This window comes from Phalangium opilio, unplaced genomic scaffold (genome assembly GCF_054372755.1).
Source record: "Phalangium opilio isolate 3A_F unplaced genomic scaffold, DU_Popi_V2 ptg000105l_1, whole genome shotgun sequence".
Taxonomy (NCBI): Eukaryota; Metazoa; Arthropoda; class Arachnida; order Opiliones; family Phalangiidae; genus Phalangium; species Phalangium opilio.
The window spans coordinates 1,292,472-1,304,586 of record NW_028324207.1 but is presented as its reverse complement, the minus strand read 5'-3'; the positions used below and the strand labels follow the sequence as shown (position 1 = coordinate 1,304,586).

General features: G+C 36.1%; 1 protein-coding gene and 1 long non-coding RNA gene across 8 annotated transcripts in view; one reads left to right on the top strand and one right to left on the bottom strand.

Moving 5' to 3' along the window:
- Nucleotides 1-12,115, top strand: part of LOC149625147 (lachesin-like) — a 123,073-nt gene that overhangs the window by 9,716 nt on the left and 101,242 nt on the right. The gene's annotated exons all lie outside the window — the stretch shown is intronic.
- LOC149625148 (uncharacterized) overlaps nt 1-12,115 on the bottom strand; it is a 166,261-nt gene that overhangs the window by 53,538 nt on the left and 100,608 nt on the right. For all 7 annotated transcript variants that reach the window (XR_016374555.1, XR_016374556.1, XR_016374551.1 and 4 more), the window contains one exon: nt 9,331-9,402. This is a non-coding gene — a long non-coding RNA (uncharacterized LOC149625148). The remainder of the gene's footprint in view (nt 1-9,330; nt 9,403-12,115) is intronic.

The window sequence follows — 12,115 nt, the reverse complement described above, 5'->3', positions numbered from 1 at the left end:
AGAGAGTAACAAACACACAAACAGTAGACCTAGATTGGAGTGGTACGTTAAAATCTTCGCGATTACTAAAGTGGTTTTATGTCGAAAACTAAGCTAGCTTGTTTAGTTGGTGTGAAATCACATTTACGAGTGCGGAACACTTAGTACCATATATTAAAACCATGTTTGCACTGAAAAACAATAGAGAATGCTACCGTTTTTGCGCAAATGCAATTAAAGGGATAGTTGTAGCGTTAAAATCAATAATTTAAAAGAAAATCTTTGATGTGATGTATACGTATTTTATAATATGAAGAGGGGATTACAGAAGGATGACACTGTATCTTTTTAGTACTCTAGTTATGTAACATGATTCTTCTGAGGTTCACCCCTTTTGTTCAGCAATCAACTCAAAAACCTTGATTGTCTTGACGTGGGACAAAATCCACATGCACATGTGCCTTAGCAAATAGTTAAGCCCTAATAGAGTAATGATGAGGGAACTATTTATCGCGGATGTAATTCGGTTTAGTATAACATTGCCTCAAATGTTAAGGGATGTTGGGGGGAAGAATCATGTTACAATTACCCTCTTTGTCGTACACTATTTCTCCAAGAGAAGTTTTATATACTTCTGGTTCTGAGATCATGTTACGCACTACAAGAACCCTTCCAACGTTCTTGACTTTTTTATGAGCTCTTAGTATTAAGTATGTACTGTACTGGACCGTATGTTTTTATTTTCTTACGCATAAAAGACATTATCCTGTTTGTCATTTAATAAACTAGAAAACATGTTGTCTGCAGTCAATTACCAACAGGAAATTAATCATAAGCTATAGCTTAGTCTCTTAGCTTCTTGGCCCGCAAATAAAAACCAATAATTAATATAGTCGAACTTATTTCCTTACACACACGCAAACACTCGCACTTTGGTTAGAAGACGGTGCATGCAACCTGACTTCCCCCTGAACCTAACCCTAATCTAAACCGAAACCCAACATAACCTGAACTATCACCCCATAAATACATTGGATGTATCAGGTTGCAGTCTTATCCCGACTATCTTAGCCATTAATCGAGAACTGCGGTTGGTGATTCACAAGGCGCTAAGATGGTATACGGATCAGATAAAATAACAAAAAAGAATTCAAATGAATTTGTTAAGCGAAATAACGAGACTGGGAAATTTTTTTCTTAGCTAGGCAAATTCGGGAAACAGAGGCGTAGAAAACGAAAACTCAAGAACTCTGTTTGAAAGCGTATATCTTGCCAAAGGCGTTCTTGAAATTGGCTCTTTGTTCAATTCGAAATGGTCCATTGGGGTTTCGAAATAGCAACTATCTGTTTTCTTTAGTTTAGGAAGTTGTAGGCGAGCAAATTGAAACGCGCCAATGTTTACGTCTCTTTCAATTTTTGCCCCCCGGAAAGAGACTTTTACTCGAGTCAATGCCAGTCGTAATAAGCACCGAACTCAACCCTAAGTGTACTTACACACTAATGTAAAACCATCATAGTCTAAAAGTAGTTTAGAAATTCTCAAGTTGATTACAAGCATAAAAAATAGCTCGTATTCAAGAAGACAGATGTGACGTAGTATAACTTCCTTTGAAGTTATATATATATAGTTAAGTTGGCTAAGTTTAAAAAATTGACCTAAAACGTGAGACGAAAACGCGTAACACCTTTGATCTTCTCTATTTCAAATCCATTAGGGTTAAATTTCTGGTAAGAGTTAAAATAAATTAATTTAAAAGCACTTTTCAATTTCCTCGTGCCATAAAAACATGTAGGAGCTAAACTTTACGTCTAGACATAGCCCCACTCAATCACGCGCTTAGCTTCCATCCGTGAGCCCGCGATTGAGTTGTCTGTGATATAGAAAGCTAGACCATTTCGTTTTTGACACGTTTTCTCAATCAATTGCTTAAACTTTATGCCTAGTATCTTTTTAAAGTAACATTTTGAAGTTTTTGGGTTGCACATTGTTTGTGAAAAACAGTTGCTCAATTACAACATTTCAAGGTGATTCGGTGAAATAGGAAAGTTGAATTAGAGGATTGGAGAAAGGATCATCAAGTTGTTTTTATGTTTTCCAAGGATGACCATTTAGGTTTCTAGAACATAAAATCGCCAAGTGTCAAAAATGGTTAAGAAAGATGTTGAGGGGAGAGAGTGAGTGTGTGGAAAACCGCGGGCTGTTATTGCTTTTCAATTGTTGAAGATGTCATCCATTACTCTTTCCCTTAAAGCGTTCTTGTCCCACCTATCCTCACCGAGAAGAAATACAAAGGGTTAAGGACACCCAATTCACCTTCCCTCGTTCTTCCTCTATTCACTAATCACGTGACATTATTCTCTTAATTGTTAAAGCGCAAAACAATTTCAATATTTGAAGCAAAGGCTTAACGAACAATTAATGTAACTGACTTAACGAATTTTTCATTTTTTTTTTATAAATTTCGAAATTTCGAGTGCCAACTTCCAGGGGTAAAACTACTAATGTATTTCCTACCTGCCCCTGTAAAACTCCAACCCGCAATACACCCGTGTACGATGATTTTAATAAAATTCATAACTTAATTAATTCAGCACCGATTTAAGTCGTTTTTGAAATAAAACTGAAGCCCAAATTACGTTTTCAATTCATATATTGACAAAACACGTAACATTGTTAAAGATCAAGAAATTTTGAATGCCAACTTCCAAGGGTAAAACTGTTAATGTATTTCCTACGAGCCCCTGTAAAACTCTAGCCCGCAATACACCCGTGTACGATGATTTTTATAAAATTCATAAGTTTCTTAATTCTGCACCGATTTAGTTGTTTTTGGGATCAAATTGAAGCCCAAATTAAGTACTTTCTACCTATATTAATAAAAACAGTTATAGGCCTACTATAAATTTTACTAGCTCGAAATTTAAAAAAAAAGGGTTAATGAATTTTTTAAATTTATATGGTAGAGTAAGTTGCATTATCTACAATAGGCCTTTGTCTAAGAGTAACACCCCTATATTAGGTGTCTCTAACACTTTAATAGTTGAGTAAGGAAGAAGAATACGGTAGAAGATGGAACAGAAAAAATAAAGAAAATAAAAAAAAAACAAGAAAAAAAGTCAGATAAAAAATGTTCGGAGAAACCGACATGTTATACAGAGAGGTGGGATGCTTCCCAAACCTGGCTGGAAATTTAAGACAATTCTTGCGCATCTTCCTAATTAGAATTGGGAGTTCTTTATATTTCTCTGCGTTGAATATATTCAACCAATTCAGTTCATTTGAATCGTTGATGAGTTTGGGAAGGGTAGTTCTATTTTAACTTACTTCAAGGAGATTATAATAGCTAAAAAAAAATGTTCCGACTTAATTTTTAGAAACCGAAACAGGGCAAGTAATAGTTCCCTCGTTAGAAACGTGTTGTACTCCGACCGATAGAATCAAAGAGACTGCTTGCCGATAAACTGCCAAGTCTGTCGCCTCCACTTTTTACACACTTTTTTTTTCTTTTTTGCCACCGTTCATTGGTTTCAATCAATATTGGGGGGACTATTGTATTAGTGCCTTCTTGTACCAGTCCCTAAACGTTGTAGATTAAAGGACAAGTGAAATCACACTCCGTCTTTAAAAAAATAGGCTTTTTAGAAACGTAGATTTTATTGTACCGGGAATGCATACAGTTAATTACAATCATTGTGTTTGTCATTTTGTTAATGTATTTAGGCGGATGAATTCTATCTCCCAAATTACATCTCGCTGCGTATTGAACCATATGCGCGCGTCTAACCAATGAAATCGTAGTTATAAAGACGTCACAATTATGAGGCGTGACCTATATTAATCAAGCCCGTCCCACAAAACCAGCGTAGCGATTAACATGAGAGATATAGGAGCATAATGATTCCAATAAGTTGTATGTATACCAGGATGTACAGTACCAATTAATTCTTTTACTAACACGCAACTATCCCTTTAATTAACTGAAGTCCGAGTGTAAAACCACATAGTTACAGGTCACCATCTTGTCTTAGGATAGTCATTTATCGGTTTTCACCCCCCCCCCTTCACTCCTTCCCTTTATCTTGTGTCGCCCCCTCTACCTTGTCAATTTGCCGAGAGCCGAAGGTCGCCCATAATTTGATCGTGATATTGATATAATCATTTTACCTTCTGGGGTTCTGCCCCCCACCCCTCCCCTCCCTAGGGTTAAGGTGTATTTTCAAGGATACTAAAGTATGCTAGCGAACCTGAAATATAATTACATTTACCAACACCAGGTGTCATACTACGAAATCTAATATATTATTGTAATCTCCTTGAAGCAAATTAAAAAGTAATTTCCAGATCAATTACGCCTCAATTTTTTCAAATGAACAAACCGAATTGGCTTAATATTAACGTATTTTAAAGTTAAATTAAATTAAAAACAGATAACTGGTAATGTTGAATTAGATTGAAGAAGCTTGTTGTGAATAAGAAAAAGAGATCAAGACTTGAGTGTAGGTCGTAAACGCCACACTAGTTCACTGTTTGTCTTTGGTTATTTTAAGTTTAAAACGATTGTATACAGTAAACGGCCCTTTACGTTGTTATAAAAGAGTCAATTCCATGGAATTGATTAGCCATATACAGTTATATTATTGATTTGGTTTTCCAATTTTATTGGGACTACACTTTTTCTACCGCTATATTGTCTTTGAGAAAATTCGCTTAATATTTATAATTTTAGATTGCAATGTTAATCGTTCGTAATGAACTGTTTTTATGCCCTTTAATGAAAAACAACATATAAGTTTCCTAAATACAACATTAAAATTATTCATTAAATAAATAACATAACAATCATAAGTTACTCGATTTCCGTCGAAAATTACGTGAAAGGTTTTGAAGACGTTCGAGACTTATTTTCTTTTACAAACTTGTGATCTTATCCTTTCTATTGTCCCAAAACTCCATCCTTATATTATGTTCACCGATTCTGACCCAATAGACGGAAAGCAGGGACTGTAGGATAAATGTATTGTTTTCTAAGGCTTTCCGTGTATTGGCTTTGAAGCCGTTAACATATAGCTCACGAAATTATAGTGTTTGTACGCTTGGCTTTGTTTCGATCCGTTAGAACTTTTGGATCATCTGGTTTACTGAATACGAAAACCCCCTTCCGCTTTCGAAAACGGGAATCTATTATAAAGCCAATGTTAAGGTGTATTCCCACCACGAAAGTTTTGAAAGGATTCAAAATTATCCAGTAAAAAATAATAGCGTTGAAATCTGGCCAATATTTTTAATTAAAAATGTACTTTACTATTTTTGATAAAATTATAATTATACCACGTACGGGTTTACTCTCCCTTTAGGGTTGTCAGTCTAGGCGGGTATGATTAGTCTCTCTATAGTCTATAGTCTACGCTTTCTATATTCCTTTCTCTTTCTGCACGCTCTGATTCCCATCTTTCCCCACGTGCAATTCGCCCTTTTTTTCCCTGACTAACTCCTACACTAGAATTCAATCTCGAAACTAGTCCATTCTTCCAGCAACAAGTCCGATATATCTATGGGTAGTTTCATCGCTTTTAAGGTTGCATTTTACTATAGCAGATGCTTTCTCTTTTTCCTACTGCTTTTTCTACTTCCTTCTTTATCAATATTGATGAAAAGTAAAGTCCTTCTCAGACGGCGCGGCGTACTTTCAAAATGTGGCTTAAGATTAATTGACTTATAACAGGGTTCATACAACTTTTGGAAAACAAATTTCCCTGAGATTTTCAGGTTTTTCCCCATATACTTCCCTGAATTTTTCAGGTTTTTCCAGTATATGGAGTATCCTATGGAGCAAATGTTAACGAAGGAGGAGGGGTAAATAGGACTATTACATAATCAAAGGACAACCCCGTATCTCTAATATAACCAGAGTTATGAGCCTCCAAAGTATAGTGTAATGTTAATCCTATAGGAGGGAATGTTCACGAACATTTTGCTTAATTACTCGGATCCTATTTGACGCAAATTTATCTGATTTCCCTGAATTTTACTAAAAATTCAAAGTTTCCCTGAGGTTTTTGTCAACTATTTATTTCCCTGATTTTCCCAGGTTATCCCGGATTTCCAGGTTTGTATAAACCCTCTTATAACGTCTGAATGGGGCTTGACATGGATAAACGTTAAAGGTTAATTTGTCAAAATTTAATTGACACTTTGCGGATCGCGGAAGTAATGTTTCGAACATTACGTTTTTCCTTTTTTTAGAAACACATAAATTTTATCGTCTGAACGGGGCTTAATATGGATTTTTCCCGTTGCAGTTAGAGTGGACATTTCCGTTTTGGGTTTGTATAGTGATTTAAATGAACATTCCGGCGCTGCTTTGCCTTGTAACAGTCACATGAACACGAGAAAAGATAATCTATTACGATATATACGGAAGAACGTAAAAACATACCGAGAAGTAAACTAATGTATTTTATAATTCGACGTGTAGTGGAACGTGGCCATGGGGGCGTGACAACCATTATTTCCGTTTTGGGTTTGTATAGTGATTTAAATGAACATTCCGGCGCTGCTTTGCCTTGTAACAGTCACATGGACACGAGAAAAGATAATCTATTACGATATATACGGAAGAACGTAAAAACATACTGAGAAGTAAATTACTGTAATGTATTTTATAATTCGACGTGTAGTGGAACGTGGCCATGGGGGCGTGACAACCATTATAGTATAGCTAAAGCATATAAAAAAGGGAAGAGTAGGCGACCATTCACAGACACAGTCTATGAGCCAATGAAAAACGTATGTCATAGGCGAGTACGAACGATGGCAAACCTAAACTCTAATTTCATTTACCATCAGCAGGCGTCGTGCTATACGAAATCTAATATATATTACTATAATCTAATTAAAGCAGGTTAAAATATAATTTCTAACGCATTTCCTTAATTTCAGATCAAATTTTCGGTTTAGTTTTTTTTAACCAGACACTGGAATAGTATACATCGACGGGATGTTTTTTATGAGCTTCTGCGGCCCATATCTATCTATGGCGTTTGTTTGAGAAATAGAAACCCCGAAATCAGGTCTTTAAACATTTACAGAGTCAACTATCCTATATGTATGTTTCTATAGGTTTTATTTACATAACCGATGTAAATGTCTTCCTAACCAATACACTATACTTGTAAGTAAAGAGCCGTTTTCAATCAAACCTCGCGCTCTAGATTTGAGTTTCAATCATAGAAGAGCAAAAAAAAACAACGTTTTTCTTTCCCGATTTAATCAGATAGTAACATTCTCTGATAACCCGATTTAAAATCAGCGAGATGTCGCTAGAAGAAGTACGATTAGATTTGTCAAGGGCTAGTAAAGACACTATTAACGTTGAATATACAGGGTGAATGTTCCGAAAAAATGGTAGTAGAAGCGAAGTACAATCAGAAGTGAGATGAGACTAGAAGTACTGAGCTAACCAAATTCTTCACTTGGCGAAAGTGAATATTCTTGATAACACACCAACGGTTGGCCCTTTGGTAGCGGTTTCTGAATTTTCCCTTCAAAACGTGAGACGCTCGTGGCGGTAGGCGACCGAACTAGATTCAAGCATCCGCGTCCGTGTTCCGCGGCTTTAGATTAAGGGCAAGGGGGTAGGAAATGTTTTGAAACTCGACCAATTTTTTTCTCTCTAGTGTAGGCGCGATGGAGCGGCGTAAAGTCCTCAAATTTGTTCACTAATGCCAGGATCTATTACCAACTCTTACTTCTAGTCTCATCTTACTTCTGGTACAGTGGGACTATTCTATGGGAATATCGTGCATATGGTTGTTACGTCACTTATGCTTTTAGTGAAAATCAAGATTTACTCCTGGGTATAATTTTAGCTTTTCTTATTTCTGTTGGAAAACCATAAGTATAACATTACGAAATATAAATCACCTTCCCTACACCGGCGTCTGGTGTTACTTACGGAAAGGCAGCAAAGTTCATCTCCATAAAATTCTTTTCTACCTGTTCTAAAATTCCAGTGTTTTTACAAGAACAGAAAAAAAAAATAAAAAACAAAATAAAGGTTTTTTTAGATCATTCTTTTTTATGGAGGCTTACGGAACTTTTCAAAGATTGAAAGAAGTTTTTAGCGGCTGTAGATGCGAAGACAGCAGTCAAGTGTAAGGGGTAAGACACTAAAAATACACACCCCCCAAACAAGTTACGACTAGATTTTTTTAAAGATGACACCTTGATTAAAATAGTATTGTCAGTTCAGTTTCTCTCTTATATTTAAGGGGTCATCCCTAAAACATTTCTCCAATCATAATTTATTTAGGGGGTGCCCCTTGTGGCAAAATGTTACCGGAGTTACATTTTCGACGCAAAATTTAGTGGCCATTGAACCGTATTATAATTACCCTTTTTGGAACTTAAAGGCCGACTTCCATCGAAAAGAGTTCTAGCGAACTGAAAACCGAGCATCGAGACTAACAATGGAGCGACCGTGTAGATTTTCGAATCCCCGCTGGGGTAAAAGATGGAAGGGTTCTAGCTAACTGAAAGCCGTGCAATGTGGTTCTAGCGAACTGAAGATACACAATAGAGAAATTCCTTCAGGGAAAGCAAAACTTCGAGAGGAAATAAATTTAAAAGGATTTCTATTGTTCATCTTCAGTTCGCTAGAACCACATTGCAAGGCTTTCAGTTAGCGAGAACTCTTCCAACTTTTGACCCAGCGGGGCTTCGAAAATCGGTACCGTCGCTTCATTGTTAGTCTCGATGCTCGGTTTTCAGTTCGCTAGAACCCTTTTCTCTGGAAGTCGGCCTTTAAAACATTCATAGACGTGAATTTTGACTAATATTTCAATAATACATTATAATTTAAATAGGAAAAAAAATTATCGATTAATCGATGCAACATAATTCTAAAACCCAATAAATTATTCGATTCATTTAATATTTAGTGAATTTATCTTAATGATATAAAACTAAATTATGCCCATTTCTAATATTTTGAAAAACATTTTCGTATATTTTTCTGAAATCAATAATTGACTTCAATGATTAACAGTGAAAAATTAGAATAATCGGTGGTTTCTAAAATTTCTATTTCAACCTATGGCTACCTCTAGTATCTTTTGAGAAAGGAGAGTACGTGGGAAAAGACAACATTTAGGAAATTGTCACCCCATGTTAAACCTACGGCCCCTGTAGAAATGTTTACACTGCCGCACTCTCGCGTTCAGGAAAACGTTACCCAACAGGGTGATTTTAATATTATATTATAAACCTAAGCTAGATATCTTTAAAGGTAGCATGAAGTGTTGAAATAAGTTGATAATACGCGTTTCAAAAATTAACGTTCAAAAACTCACCATAACATTATTTACTGATTTTCAAAGACAAATTCAAGAGTGTTCCGCAGCTTGTACGAAAATTCTGATTTTCTGAAACAAAAAATATATAGATTTAAATCCCTTACTTACGTACGCAGTCTTAAAAGACAACAGATATTACGTAAAAAACGCACCCCAAAACCCAAGAAAAGTAACCATTTTAAACTTGAACCGAGAAAAAACTAAAGAATAAGTGTATAAAGTTCATCCCATGTCGTGCATGAATTCACAACCAAAGTTATTTTTTCTCTACGAAGCTTAATATAATCGCATAGCTCGCGCTTGCTTTATCCTCAGAGCATTTTACGATTGGTATTGAGTAAATATATATATTTCACTTTCCACGTATACCTTAAAACGTCTCCCTTAAAAAGCTACGTGATATTCCAATGCCTGTTTTTTTTCCAAGCCACCCCAGTGTCTAAAATGGTCATTGTGAACCGAAGTATGATAAAATATCTATGGTATAATACATGGAATTTGATTCTAATTGTTAAGAAGACCGTTATTACAAAGGGTGCTCCAAGGCGAGTGAGACGGTTTTATGGGAAACCAATTTTGAGTCGAAAATGTATATTATATTTTTGTAATTTGAGAGCTCCTCCAGTTTTCTCCATAGGGTTAATTCAATCAGATTTTGAAAGACCGTTGCAGACTTATCTTCTTAAACTTGTGGTATAATTATTTATTGAAATATCAGAACCATATAGGAGATCTCTTTATTCAATTTGACTAACCAAATAAAATCCAAAATCACTTTAAAATAGAGAATAAAAAAAAAAATGCAAAATCTAAAGTCAGTAGAGCGTTTAATGTTGTTTCAAAAGAAGCGCCGCTCAAGTTTGAAGTAAGGGGAGCGAGCCCCCCCCCCCCAAAGAGGTTGGATTAGAATTGAGAGGGTGAGAGAAAAAATTTCTCTTGATCTTGTAAAGTAAAAAAAACCACCAACGAATACTATACAGCTCCAGGGATGTACATTATAACCTCCTAGCATGGTCTATAGACACTGCCTATAGTACTAACAAAGGCAAATAGAAATAGAAATAAAAGTACTGAGCTAACCAAATTCTTCACCTGGCGAAAGTGAATATTCTTGATAACACACCAACGGTTGGCCCTCTGGTAGCGGTTTCTGAATTTTCCCTCTAAAACGTGAGACGCTCGTGGCGGTAGACGGCCCAACTAGACTCAAGCACCCTCGTCCGTGTTCCGCGGCTTTAGGTTGAGGGGAAGGGGGTAGGAAATGTTTTGGAACTCGACCAATTTTTTCTCTCTAGTGTAGGCGCGATGGAAGCGGCATAAAATCCTCAAATTTGTTCACTAGTGCCAGGATCTACTACCAATGCCAGAGCTCTTTACTTCTAGTCTCATCTTACTTCTGATAGTAGTAAGGTTGCAGGGCTAAATTCACCTTATACTCAAAGCTAGGCGGATGTATACAATGAACACCTCAGTAGAGAAAAGACGCAGTTTGGCTGTATTTAACTTACTACTTCTTGAAGAGTAAAAAGTGCTAGCGATAAAACACCTCAAGGACCGTTTTCAAATATCTAACAGACGAAACCTTATTTAGTTTTCCGTAAACTTCGGAAAAAAACATGTTTTCTAGAATGGGTGCAACAAAAAGAAGTTACCTTGAAGATTTTTTGGGAACTGTCCGAGTTTAAAAGTTTGTTTTGTCTGTAAAGGGTCCTTTATAAGTGTCTGGGCTATCAATAAGAAAGTGGAATAGTGGAGGATCGCGGGGAAGGTTGTAAAAGTTAGGATCCCTAAAAAATCCTCCAAAAAAATCTCGGTTGTGGCCACTGGCTTTACTTAACGGGCTAGAAACTGTCCATCAGAGACGCCGGAAGTCTGTCCCGAAAGCAATAAAGTGAAGGCTAGGAATAAACAGGTGTTCTCCATCTTATTTGCCAAGAGAACAATCAGTGATCACTATATACTTAAATATATTTTTTAATTTCTTTAAAATACGAACATATTTAGTCAATTTGGTTTGTTCATTTGAATGAATTGAGGCATTACTTGATGCCTAAGAAATTAGATTTTAATTTGCTTCAAGGATATTTTAATAGTATATTAGATTTCGTATAGAGCAACATCTCGCTTGTAATTAGCAAAAATTAACTAGGAAGTAAACACTATTATTGTTCTTAACTGTATCATCAGAAGGGGATATTGGAAGAAGGATGACACTCTGTATAGAAGGATGACACTCTGTACCCTCTTAATACTTTAGTTATGTAACATTCATGATTCTTCCCAGGTTCAACCTTTATATTCGCCCTCCCGCTCATCAAACTTCAGATGGGCATCGCACCGTGCTAGGGTGAATTCTATAACTGTTTGGTATGTACTAAATCCTCAGCAATCAACGCACAAACCTTGATTGTCTTGACGAGGGACAAAAATCCACAAGCGCATGCGCCTTGGCAAATAGTTAAGCGCTAATAGAGTAATGATGAGGGAACTATTTATCGCGAATGTGATTCGGTTTAGTAACCTTGAACACTCCAAATTTAAAATGATGTTGGGTAGAATCATATACTACAATTACCCCGCTTTGTGCTACACTTCTGGAATTAAGTGTACACCGATAAATGTATTTCTACCAAACTTAGCTTAGAACTTCATTGGTTCAGTTTAAGCGAACAAAGACTTTCTGTTGTAAAAAATAAAAAAAAAATGCGAGATCATAGCTGTTTAAAAGCTCTTCGTTCATCCCCGTTTGGTAAAGAACGTTGTGCCCTTGGAAGTTAGTGAC